Source organism: Camellia sinensis, chromosome 14 (assembly GCF_055761805.1).
Source record: "Camellia sinensis isolate YWXY chromosome 14, ASM5576180v1, whole genome shotgun sequence".
NCBI classification, from domain to species: domain Eukaryota; kingdom Viridiplantae; phylum Streptophyta; class Magnoliopsida; order Ericales; family Theaceae; genus Camellia; species Camellia sinensis.
Genome location: NC_138974.1, coordinates 11,629,350 through 11,642,949, shown reverse-complemented (window position 1 = coordinate 11,642,949; position 13,600 = coordinate 11,629,350). Strand labels below are relative to the sequence as shown.

General features: G+C 34.1%; 1 long non-coding RNA gene across 1 annotated transcript; it reads left to right on the top strand.

Annotated features, from left to right (window-relative positions):
- The first annotated feature begins 444 nt into the window (after positions 1-444).
- Positions 445-10,377, top strand: LOC145806768 (uncharacterized). Its single transcript, XR_014350254.1, has 4 exons — positions 445-868; positions 4,907-4,974; positions 7,684-8,277; positions 9,495-10,377. It is a non-coding gene; the product is annotated as an uncharacterized LOC145806768 (long non-coding RNA).
- The last annotated feature ends 3,223 nt before the right edge of the window (positions 10,378-13,600 follow it).

Sequence of the window (13,600 nt, the reverse complement as noted above, 5' to 3'; positions counted from 1 at the left end):
TGGGAGTCACATAAGTTGGCTGACAAAGACAAATTCCAGGCAGAAGCTCTAGGCTTGGTCACACGCCTGATCACCTACATACATAAATAATACAGTGGGCTGGAGCCCAGTGAATAACAACAGAGTAAAGGATTTATGAATGATGTCCATCACAGATTTAGAAATCAGAGTTCATATCAAAAACAGATTAAGATTCACATACTTATACAAAATTCATAAGCAATTATATGTGGTACATCCATAGCTAACAGATCAGATTGTTCATAAGACCCACATGTATAGTTGATACCGACGAGTATAAGGTCAACATCTTTGTGCACGTATAGCCATGGTATTATATCCCCCAGGTAAGGGCTACGTAAACATACACTACAAGAAATTAAGATTTTAAAGACAAATTTTTAGAGACAAAAATAATTTGTCTGTAAAAATTATACTTTTAGAGACAAAATGAAAGAATTTAAAAATAAAATAAAAAATCATATTATTATATTTTTAAAACAAAATTATTTGGTTGCAAAAGAATTAATGACTTTTTGCCTACAATTTTGATTCGTCCCCAATAAACTCAACTCATACATTATTTTATTTTATTTTCATTCTTTCAATTTCAATAGTTAGGACTTCATTTCCTTCTCCACACCAATCTCTCTCTCTCTCTCTCTCTCTCTCTCTCTCTCTCTCTCTCTCTCTATCGAAGCCCGAATTTCATTGTTCTTGGTGGTTTTTTTATTTCAATCCCTCTCTCTCGCGATCGAATCCTTGATGGCTGTGAGCACAAACTGATCGTAGTGTTCTTCTGATCTCGTTGATTTCAACAATTAAGGGATAACATAGCATCTCTCTCCACTGTGATTTCAGCATCCAGGTTCGATCGATTAGTCGATTTCAGTCTCATTGATTTGGTTTTTGATTTCAGCATCCAGTGTGATTAATCGATTTATCAGTGCTGTCACGACCCCAAACCGCCCCTAGTAGTTTGGTGCCGTGATGGCCAGTAATCCGAGATTACCGAAGGCCAACTTTCAAAATTCACACACGATCAGAGTATAAATATATAGGGCTCACAAGTGCGGAAGCAATAATCTAAAATACAAGTGGTTCATAAGAGCAGTGCATAAGTCAAATGGAATGGCATACATCTTTACATAGCTCTACAACTTGAATACAAATAGAGATGAAGTACAAAATACATATTACATCTTAGTAAAAGGCTTCTCAAGCTGACATGTTCAAAATACATAAGCTTCAAAGTTGCCGACATAAACAAAATACATGAAATACAAGTCAAGATACATAATATTCAGGATCGCCGACATAAACATTGCCGACATAACATGCATCCAAAACATTTTGCAAAACACACATCTCGGCGTAGCCGACTTCTTGCTTGTTACCTACATATATACATAGGGAGGGTGAGCTTAGATACTCAGTGAATGGTATAAGTAATAAAGGGTTTAAATGAATGATTCCCGAGGTCCTTTCAAAACAATACATATTATATTCTTGTCAAAACCATACATAATATAGCTTAGCTTGGCTTTAAATAAAACATCATTCGAAACTTGGTCTTTCAAAACTTACATACTTAACATACGTCAATCTTAAAACATAGCCTCGGCATAACCTTGGTCCTTCAAAACAAAAGCATAACCTAGGCATCGGGCACACCCGTTCATAGTCCGTCGGTGGCCGATATCTTAACAAGGGTGCTACTTAGACTTAACGTCCCCTAGCACGAAAGGACGGTGCTACTTAGGCTTAAAGTCCCCTAGCACGGAAGGACTCTCAAAACTAGGGGTGTACACGGTCCGGATTGGTTTGGTTCTGAGAAAATCCAACAACCGAACCAATCCTAACGGTTCTGTGATTTTGAGAACCAGACCAGACCGTTACACTTGTAAAACCGAACCAGAACCAAACCGAAAAAATGGTTCGGTTTCGGTTTGGTTTACGGTTCCAAAATTTCTATTTACAAGAATAATTTATTAATATTAGCAAAATAATTATTCAAACTAATTACATTTAACTCATGATTAAAACTAATAATATAATGGCATTACTTAATATTACATATATATACCATCCTAATATCATTAAAATTATAAAAAATCAATTAATAAAAATAAAACTTGATATTATATATATATTTTTTATTTTATTTTTTTAAATTCGGTTCGGTTCGGTTTGAACCGCGGTTTTTTCATAAAATCCATTAACCGAACCGTTTTTACGGTTCTTATATTTCTTAATCCGTAACCGAACCAATTCTTAATAGAACCGAACCAAACCGTATAATTCGGTCTGGTTCGGTCCGGATTACCGGTTTGAACGGATTTTTGAACAGCCCTACTCAAAACAAGATGTGCTGCGAAAGTTTAGAGTCCTCCAGCACAAGGGACTTCCAAAACAAGGGAATAATCGACCCGGAATTGATTAGACAAACCCACCCGCACAAGGCAGTCGGTGGCAAGGGAGATATCTCAAACGAGGGTGCTGCGAAAGTTTAGAGTCCTCCAGCACGAGGGACCTATGTTACAAAGGCCCGTAGCCCTTTAACACTAGAGTGCTGCGAAAGTTTAGAGTCCTCCAGCACGAGGGACTTTCAAATCAGGAGGTGCTGCGAAAGTTTAGAGTCCTCCAGCACGAGGGACTTTCCAAGAATGTCGTCAAAACAAAGCTTACTTGATACGATGCCATTCAAAATAAAGCTTATACTTGATACATAAAATAGGGATATCATTCATGCTTAACAAATACTTTTATCAAAACAAGGCAAAGCTTTATCAAATCCTTAAGAACATAACTTTATTAAAAATACCGCTCACATTAGTTCTTGGGACGTCAGGGTCAAGGCAAAGGTCCAAGTCCTACAAACACATGGCAAAATCTACTGAACATACTTCTCAAAACAAGTCTTACATGCATGCAATGATCTCGGAAAAACATGTTGGGAAACATCTAGGGAAACATGTTGGAAGTCAAAACACTGTTTTACATGTCAGGGAGACATGCTGGGTACCAACCAGGTCTTTGCCGAGGTCCCACACCTCCTGGCCGAGGTGTGGCTACCTAGGCTTCGGCATGCGGCTGCATGCCGTGGTGCGCACAAGACAACTAAGGTGTAAGTGATCATGCAAGGTAGGCCAAGGTGAGATACAATGCTTGGCCTAAGTGTGAGGTCTAAGTGAGAGTGATCTCGGCGACTACACTTCGGGAAGTGAGGTCTGGAGATCTGGGTTTCCACCCGTGAAGAACAGGAAGAACATGAACATGAAGAGCACGAAGAACACGAAGAACATGGATGCCAAAATCATAACTTCCTTATTTACAAAATCTGGGGTTTTCATGTTATGAGTTCAAAACATAGACCTGGTTACCCATACTTGAAAATCATGTGAAAACAAACACAAAAACATGGATCTAGGCATGAGGTTTCGGATCAAAACATGACTTTTCTTGAAGAACATATGAATACTATTTCTCTTTCCAAAACCGAACTTCAAAGCAATACATGGCTGATAAATCATATTCAATCATGCAATGCAACATCATAAACATAAAGAACAACATGGCAGATCAAGAATCTAACCTTAGAACACGGATCTAACGGTTCGATCTCTAGGGGTCAAGCTTGGAAGTCCACTCTCCCTCAAGAACTCCTCTCCCTCTTCTAGAGCTTCTCTCTCTACTCTTCAAAACAAGTACAGAAACAAATCATGGGTTTCTCTCTCTGCCGGCTGGCTTAACTCTCAGCTCGGACACGTGGCAACGGCTGGTTGGTTCTCTTCAAAAAGGTGATAGATTGACAAGACAAGACTATGACAAAGCGTATCTAACAAGCTACTCGGTAAGGCACTCCGGCAAGTGATGACATCGGCTAAGAACAAGACTTCGGTAACTAAGGTGACAATAACCTTGGCTAGGAAGGACAACACTTGACTAAGCTGTGCCACACCTTGGCCTAGATATGCCACACCTCGGTCTAGGTCATACCACTCCAGGACAAGATCACTTGGGTGCAAAGGTAACATCTCGGCCTTGGTGATGAACACCTCGGCCTAGATAATGACATCTCAGCCAATATGTCAAGGCGAAGGTGGAGGTCAAACAAAGGGGTTCCAAGATAATTCTAGACTGAAGATGACCTCGGCTTGGAATGATCTAGGCTTAACGTAACTTAGGCTTGGCACGACCTAGGCTTGACATAACCTAGGCTTGAGACACCAAGGAAGGGGCAAAGCATGTACACAACACTCAGGCAAATCTCATAAACACAAAACAAGGCATGGACCTTACTTAGGCAAAACAAGTCAAGATTCATGAATGCAAACTTATCAAGACAAGTTATGTTAATGAACTTGAATATGACTAGGACATGAATATGGGTCGTTATCGCATCTTAACATGGCAAAACATACAAATGCATGCAAGCGTGACTAGGACATAAAATGTGGGTTGTTACAGGTGCAGTGTTTGTGTTGATGATGTATTATCATAATATGATTCGTTTTAAATTCGTATTTGTGAGTGTTAGATTTGGTAATTGTGGATATGAAATAGTCGTAATTATGGAGAGAGAGACAAATGCAAAATTTATATTTGTGAGTGTTTGATTCGTTTTGCATTTGTCACAAAATTTATATTTGTGAGTGTTTGATTCAAAATTACTTCATTTTGAAAGTAATATTAAATTCCTGATTTGTCTTTTAGTCTTAATCATAATAATTCAACGACTCTGTTTGGTTGAGCAATTTTCAAAATCTGTTTAGTTTGGTGAAAACAAAAATTATCTTATAATAGCATGTATTATCTTATTTGCCATAATTTTCTCAACTGAAGTTTAAATGACTATACTGAGTCATTGATCCTATTTGTGTGACGGTTGTCTATCTTTCCACAGGAAGGATGACAAACTGAAACTTGTGGTACCTTGTTGTGTTGTTGTCAGGACTACACCAATGACATCAGGTAAACTCCAAGAAAGAGGGTCGGGTTTGTCTATCAATTGGGGGGGGTAGTTTTTTTTGTCAAATAAACACTGTTGAGTAGATTAGGAATTTAAATTGGTTTGCTTCAAAACTTGTTTCCTAGTCTAGCAGTGGGAATTTATAAATGTGTTAATCAAGAAGATGAATGTTGCCCCCATTAACTCTACCAATTCCTCTTTGCATATATTTATACAAAGGCTAAAGTTAGTGTTGATGTCTCACTTTTTAGATTTTTAAAAAAATATCCCAATAGTAATTACACGAGTAGTTATGCCATTAATTTTTTTTTTTCAAACCTCTTAACTGTTAGTCTTTTTAATTCATAAAATGTATCAATTTTCAAATTTTGATAATGCAATCATATGTTTCAAAATCTTATTTCTTTGGGGAAAACAAAATTGATCATATGCAAACTAATGTGTGTGCCATCACATAATATTTTATCTACTGTTTTATTGAGAGATTAATTTAATAGTCAATTGTTCATTTTCAATTGTTGCGCCTTTGAAGAAGCTAAGACATCCTGTTGTTGCTTATTTCTAATCCTGGGTCAGTTGGGAGTAGATCACTGAATATTTGAATATTGAGGTTTATATGTTGTTATATTTTTATTTGCATATGGTGGTTGCCCTAGCAGAATCTTTCATCTTTATTCCATTTCTCTACACATATTTCACAATTCCAATCTTGTCCTCTACTTCCAAGCATGATCTGTTGTTATCTTTTGATAAAGAATTCTTGCTATTGCTTGTTTTTGACTTTTTTTTTTATATTTTTTTTATGAACTTTTGTATCATGAAACTCATTTGCTGTTGAGTTTGAGGATCAACATTTTGAGGGCTAAATGTGCGCTTTCTTATTCATGGGGTAGCTTATTTCGTTGCCTCATAACTCTAAACATCATTAAAGCTTTAACAATAATCATTAGTTAATTTGGATCTATTTTATTACCTAGATATTTAATTGGAGTCTGAAATTTTCAATTTTATTTATTTTTAAGCTTCAGGCAATCAAGGATGGTAGAGAAAACTCATATGTATTGTATATTGTATAAGCTCAAAGGCCTATTTATGAAGTTCTTAAAACTTTTTCTAGTATCAATATGTGAATTATTGTTTTAGGTTCTTTTGGTAAAATATCTGCTAAATTGAACAGGCTAGGAAAGAAGCAAGATACGTGTTTTGCAAATAGATTAAAATAGATTTTGATTAAAAATGAGGATGTGAGAGAACAGTGAAAACTGTATGTGAAAGAAAGTTCTACAATATCCTATTTTGTGGAGAATGGAGCCATAGTGGTATTGCAGAGGCATTAGGCACATCATCATAATCAGCTCAAATTAATTAAGGCAGTGCTACTAGAAAACGTTAACACCCTAGAGATCTATGTTTTGGAATGGACATTTTGAAACATAGTAAACTTTCGTTCCAAAATGGTGAATTTAGCATTTAAAGCGATCCCAAAAATTTTCCCCATTTCTTTCCTTAGGAGGATAAAATCCAAATGTAAGGGTGGAGTTTTGGTAAGACAAAATGAAAGTAAAAAATTGGCTATAATGCTCATAGAATTTTTTTTAATTTTTGTACGTTATTAGCTTGAAAATTAGTTGACTTTTTTTAATAAAATGTTTAATTGTTAAAAGAAAATTGGTCTCACATGTGAAAAGTATTTTAAATTCTGTTAGCGTGATATATACATATAAGTGGGTCATTGATTTAATGGTTAATACTAGGCCCAATGACCTTGGGGTTGTAGAATACTATCAAAGGTTAGGTGTGTATCCAATCTTTCCCGTCCCAAACAACGAGAAATATAATAAAACATCTTTACTTCAATTCTTACTCATATCATAGGTATTTTAATCCAGCTCCAACAACTAACTCTCTCAGTGCTCCGGGGAAGAGTGTGTCGTGTAGAAACAGCATTGCATAACGAGATTAATGCAAAACAACCTATAATTTTGTTTAATCTAAGAATACCCATAATATTGAAGACTTAGAATAAGAAACTCTCCCTGAAATTTTAATAATCCAAATTACACTGATTTGCCTTGAGGCTTACAACTAATTTATAGTACGCATGTCCTAACCTAACTAGGAAATAATAAATTAGGCTAATTCCTCATAATACTTGGAATTAATGCAGAAAAACATAAAATTACCAAAAATATAAATTTTGAGTTAGAAACATGCCAAAAAAAACAACACAAAAAAATGTAAACTTGTAGACAAAGTAATTGGTAAAACAAAATTTAAAAAATAGTTAATTTGAAGAATCGAAAGCCTAAAAGATGGAATTTGGCCAAAAATAAAGTGTTTTTGATCATTGGGCCGTATTCAATAAAAACATGGGCCTTTCGGATTAATTCATGACAGCATCGGCCCAAGCTCATAGTCACTGGTATGCCATTTCACTGGTCCAATTCCTACAATTATGATGCACAACCACCTGGTCTAGATCACTCATGTATTTATAAATTTCAAGCTCAAATTCTTTCATTTAAAATATATCTATAGCCTTAATATCATCTCTTCTACTCCTAGGTATAGAATGTTGTTGGCTGTTAGCTCACAAATGAGGTTGTCTTTGGGAGGTTAATGGATGGCTTTCTTAATATGCTTGCTCAAATAATCATATTACTTCCACAATGCTCTCTCTGTCTATTAGTTCACTTCTGCTCATATTGCAGGAAACTTCCATTGGACTTTGGAAGATGTTGCCAAATCAATTGTTTGCATAATGTCTAGCCCATGCCAAGCTGGCCATACACGGACATTTCTCATGAATGGAAATTAGTATGTGTTCCTAATAGAATGACTAAATTTGTGTCCTCTCCACCTTTCTAGATGCTGAATGATTGGTATGATAGAGAGATTGATGCTATTAATGAACCTCATCATCCTATTCCTTCAGGGGCAATATCTGAGAATGAGGTATGGAATGTGATTAATTATTTTTTTTATACGCGAATGAGCACCAGAATTCATGTATTTTTAGATTTTTTTTTTTTTTTTTTGGAAAAAGGAAACAAGTCTTTTAAAATTCTTTCCCTCGGGTGATTACCCAAATCTGGGTACTGCTTTTGGGAGGCCTTGGGTTGGCTGGTTTATTGGATGCGTGGGTAAGTCTTATTTATTAATAGGTGGCCAGTGATCTATTTTTCTTCTCATAAAGTATTTAAAATGAATGTCAGTCCCTGAATGCTTGTCATGTATAGGCAGGGCAGGGCATTGCTTTAGGCAGATCCTTTCCATCTTACATTTACTCAGCTCAACCTTTGAAGGTAATACCCAATATCCCATTCATTTTAATGCATTCTCGTACTATATTATTCATTATAGTCTTCAATTGGCAATGGGCTATGAATATTCCCAGAAAATAATTAGTCAAATATCAGCTATGTCATTTCTTCTTTTCCCTAATATCCTCATTCATCTATCAGACCTCACTGGGGATTTTTTTTCTGGTTCTAATATGTAATTTCAGGCTAGTACCTAACCATTTCTTATACTATGCCTTTTGGTGACTGCTCTAGCAACTAGCCATTGGATGAACAACTGCTGCCTAATAGTTCTAGATTTTACCAAAGCTTTATCCATTTCATGTTTTGTTTTTTTTATTTTTAAAATCCATTTCATGTTGCCTAGCACAAGTTCAGGCTACAATCTTGTTTTTTGTTTTTCTTTTCTTGAATATTTATCTAGAGAACAACAGGGGTTAGACATAGTCTTAGGCTCTATTTTTAGATCATGAATTTAGATTGAGAGAAAGTCAGAAAGCCCTTGCAAGAAAGATACATTAAACTTGAAAGTCAGTTTTGTGAAAGATTGCCTCACAAACTATCACTGAAACTCATTAAGAAAATCTCAAAAATTCATGCTACCAAAGGTTCCAAATTTTCAAAAGCCTAAGAAGATGAGGACTCATTTTGATGTTTAGGCTGTGGTCTCAAAAATCTTGGGCCGATATTGGTGAGCCGTGGTTTTGTAGGTGGGGTTGGAGTTTTAACAGATCCAATCCGAATCCGATCCATTTACTGGCCTAGTCTATACTGGTGGTTGTCATGGATGTGAGTGTACATTTAAGTATATGGGTGTGTTATTTTGCAGGAGATGATGTGCAACTAATGACAAGGAGGCAAATGCAATAGTCTTTATAATATAAATTAGAGTGCTTTTGAGCTGCAATATGGGTTAATTGGCTATAATAGAAACAATTACCAACTTCAATGAATATTTATGCACATCATCATTAAAAGTGATTTTCTCTTCAGAATTAGATTACTGTTTTTTAAATAAATTTATACCCATAAACATCTCGGGTTTTAAGAAACTGTGCATTTCTGCATTGTCCTCTGATAATTGAATGAACATGTTTATGAAAGTGTATAGGACCCTACAGATCTGCATTTCTTATTGATAGCATTTTTGTGGTAAAAATTGTAGTCTCTGTTTTGACCGTGGATTGAATGAACATGTCTATGTTGTTGGTCGATTCTAGGTAACTCCACTAACAAGACCGGGCATGCAAGTCTAGTAAGCATCAGGTAGCACAGCAGGTGACTACTTGTGCGCATTCTACCACATTAACAACACACCTACAATGGTGGATTGATACGTATACTGAAATTTTCAAGAACCCTCTACCCTTATAGCAGTGTGAGTTCCAATGCTAACGCTTGTTAACTCTGTACACTGAGTTTAATTTTTTGACCATAGATTGTTATATTATAATTTGATTGGTATATGATTTGCCTATGGTTTGTGTTTATTGCTTTTTAGTTATCAGCAGTTTGATCTTGTGATATTTAAGGAGTGACGGGATTTTTTGTTTTTTTGGTAAGAAGAGTGGTTAAATGTTTAATTCTTAGTAATTGCTTTTTTGTGCCTAACACAGGGTTAGATTTTAGTTTAATCTTTGTTAACTTTTGAATATTGATAGTGAATTTTGGACGGCTTTGTGTACTAAGATTTATGTGTGATTGTTGTAGATACTACAATTGACACATTAAATTGCAATCTATTAAATTAATCTGTCATTGGATAATTTTTAATTGGTAATCTATTTGAGAGTTTGGCCTATTCTATGTCGGTTCTGCAAGCTTGTGTCGATTTGAAACTTGCGAGCTCTCTGCTAGATTTTGAATGCCATTTCAATGAAGTCCTTGAGAAGAAGATGCGATGAGTTTAGTTGTTTTGTTATGTAGATAGATATAACTCCAATTACAATCTGTTCATTGAATAGTTGAATGTTACAAACAATGCTTATGACACTAGCCTTATAAATTGGAAATGATACTTTTGAAATCTCTGTCAGTTTATGGTATACAATCAAGATATTACATACTAATGAATTAGAGCATGGTATTTTTTTGTTATTGAAATATTTTTTGATTAAGCCTCTTTGAATGTGATGAGCATTTTTTTTTTTTCCGTGTAGTTGAATTTTAATTTGGAGATGAACAAATAGTCTGGTGATATGTTTGATATTTTCTGTTTGGTTGTTGAGAAATCAAGAAAGGAATATAAGTTGATGTTCATACTAGTATTTTTAGAGTAATTGTTACAAAAATAAATAAATAAATAAAATAAAAATATCAAACTTTTAGAGACGAATTTTAGTTGTCTCAAAAAAATTATAACCTTTACACACCACTTTCATTTGTTCCAAAAACTAAAACTTTTGGAGACCACTTTCATTTGTCCCAAAAACTAAACTTTTAGAGACCAATTTCTATTGTCTCAAAAATTAATTTTTGTCTGGATTATAATTAGACTTTTAGAGACAAATTTTGGTGATCTCAAAATCAAAACTTTTTGCAACCATATATTTTTGTCTCTAAAAGTCTATTTGTAGTGACAAATGCAAAATTTTGTCTCTAAAAGTCATCTTTTGACTTTTTCGGACGGACCATTTGGGACAAACTTCGCAACGGAGAAAATTGGTTGGCAAAAGTTTTTCCCAACAAATATTATACTTTTAGGGACGGAATAAATTTGTCCCTAAAAAGCTTATTTCTAGTAGTGATAGGCCTCAGTATTATTTTTCCCGTGCGAGAGCCACATGAACATAAGCCACGGTATTGTTTTTCCCAGGCGAAGGCCACATGAATATAAGCCACGGTATTGTTTTCCCCAAGCGAGGGTCACGTGAACTAAGGATGTCACAAATATATTTTAGAAAAATGGACATTCATTTATGATTCATAGAATAGCATTTCAGAAAACGGATCATATAATTTCAATCAAAAAATACTTATAATCAAACATAGCTTTACTAAATTGTTACTCAGAAATAGCTCCAGAAGTAGAACAGACACATCAGATAGACGGTAGCACGTGACCTACACAAATACATAATATATACACATTGAAATACAATATCACTTTCTTGATCAAACTTCACTTCTCTTGTCTTTTCCTGTCTAAATAATCCGAAGTTCTACTACACTTAGGGCTAGTTTGGCATCCTTCAAAAAAGTTAAAAAGCCAAAAAGTTACTAAAAAAGTTAAAAAGTTATCACTATTCACCAAAAAAAATATTAAAAAATTAATTTTACACAAAAAAAAAAGTACAACTCACTTCTCACGTGAGTTGTACTTTAGCCGACTTTGGTTGGACAAAGGGAATAAGCGGGTGCACAACCAAGACGGTGTTGTTCGGCCCGTGGGGCCCATCATGGATCCTATTTTGATAATCTGAACCGTTCATTGTGTAGAACTCGTCGAGTACTATATGCTTGTAAAAAATCACTTTGATTGGATATCGCTAACTAAATGATCAAATCAGTTTTGTATAAAAAAATCTATTGTGTTATAGTTAACAATTGACAAAAAACTAATCTGATCAGATAACTATCGATATCTGATTAACGTGATTTTTTACAAGCATATAGTACTCAACGGTTCTGATTAGAAAAATGGGACCCATGGTGGGCCCCGCGGGCCTAACAGTACTGTCCAATTCAATGCCCGAAAAGGACGCAACCATCTCATATATACTACTCTACACAATACGGCTATCGTACTGCCCACCGTACTGCCTACTCGCCAAAAAGCTTCTCCTATACACTAATTTATACAATTTTTTAAATACACATTTTTTCATAAAAGGTCAAAAAGTTATCCTAAACAATCATCTTTTTTTCCTCAACTTTTTAGTCAAAAAAGTCAAAAAGTGCACTTATTTAGGACATTCCAAACAACCCCTTATTCTTTCTTTATTCAAATGAATCGGGTTCTCATTTCACATATTCTTTCATTACTAAATCATTCTTTTCTAAATAAACCAATTTCTTACTTGGCTTCTTAATCAATTACTACAATTTGATGACTTATTCTTTAACCAACTAATTTATGTTGATTGTTAACCTATTAATCCTCAACGAGGTATAATTCATGACTAAGAATATGTGGGAAGAGATGAGAATGGAAATATGAATGCTCGAGCTCCAGTGGTTTGTAAAAGACTGCAAAAGTACTAGAAGCCTTCAATGTGTGCTCGAGAGGTAATTAGTCGGCTCGAGTAGTTTGTAAAATTTTAGAATTCTGAATTTCTCACCAATGGTTTCCAAATGCATTTTTTAATCTTCAAATCTAAACATATCTTGATCAAAAGTGAAAACACTTTACAAAATATGAACAATTATTTATTTATAAATCATTTGCTCAAAATCTCATCGAGTTGTTAAAACTTAAATCAAACTCCCTGCATGTAATATTTTCAAACTTCTTTTCCTTTGAAAAATAAGTATGACATTAATCATGAAACTCATGAATTTTCTGAAATAAAATTCAATACAAAAACTTTCATACATCAACACTTTAAAATCCAAACTCAAAATCATGAAACATAATTATTAATTAATTGATTCAAGTCAAAATCTTACTTAATTTCAAAATTAAACTCCATGAACTCATGGTTTCTAACTTCTTCAAAATCAAATGCACAATAAAATTGCATATAATTTATGGAGTTTAATTTAACTATAACTTTCAAAATCAAATAAAAAATAATTAATTTCTAAATTAACTTTCATAAACTTAAGCTTAGCTCAAATTCTTCATTTTCTTGTCAATTTCTTTCTAATCACATAAAATTGATTTCAAATTCTTTTCCATTTTCCTTCAAAACATGAAATCAAAGTTATAAACTCCTTGGAAAATCATTTGCATGTATGAAATTGACATTAAAATTACCTAATTTTATATTTTGATTCATTTTCTTCATATCAAACCCAAATTCAAACTCATAAGTCTTTTAAACATGAATTAAAGTCTAAAACTTTGAAATTCCAAGATGCATGTAAGGATGAGTTTCAAATTTATGAAGAATAACAAAAATCAAACTCAAACTAATTAATTTCCAAACTTATTTCCTTAATCTTAAACTTAACTCATTTTTTATTCATCTTCTTGCTAATCTCTTTTCAATTACATGAAATTGAACCTAAATCCTTTTTTTATTTAAACTATTAGGTGAATTATTTAGAGGAATTAAACAAGAAATTTACCTCAACTTGTTGAATTCTTGAGTCCTCTAGAAGAAGTATGATTGCGTTTGGTAGAGTTTAGAATTATGATTTAAAAATAGAGTTATATTTTGAG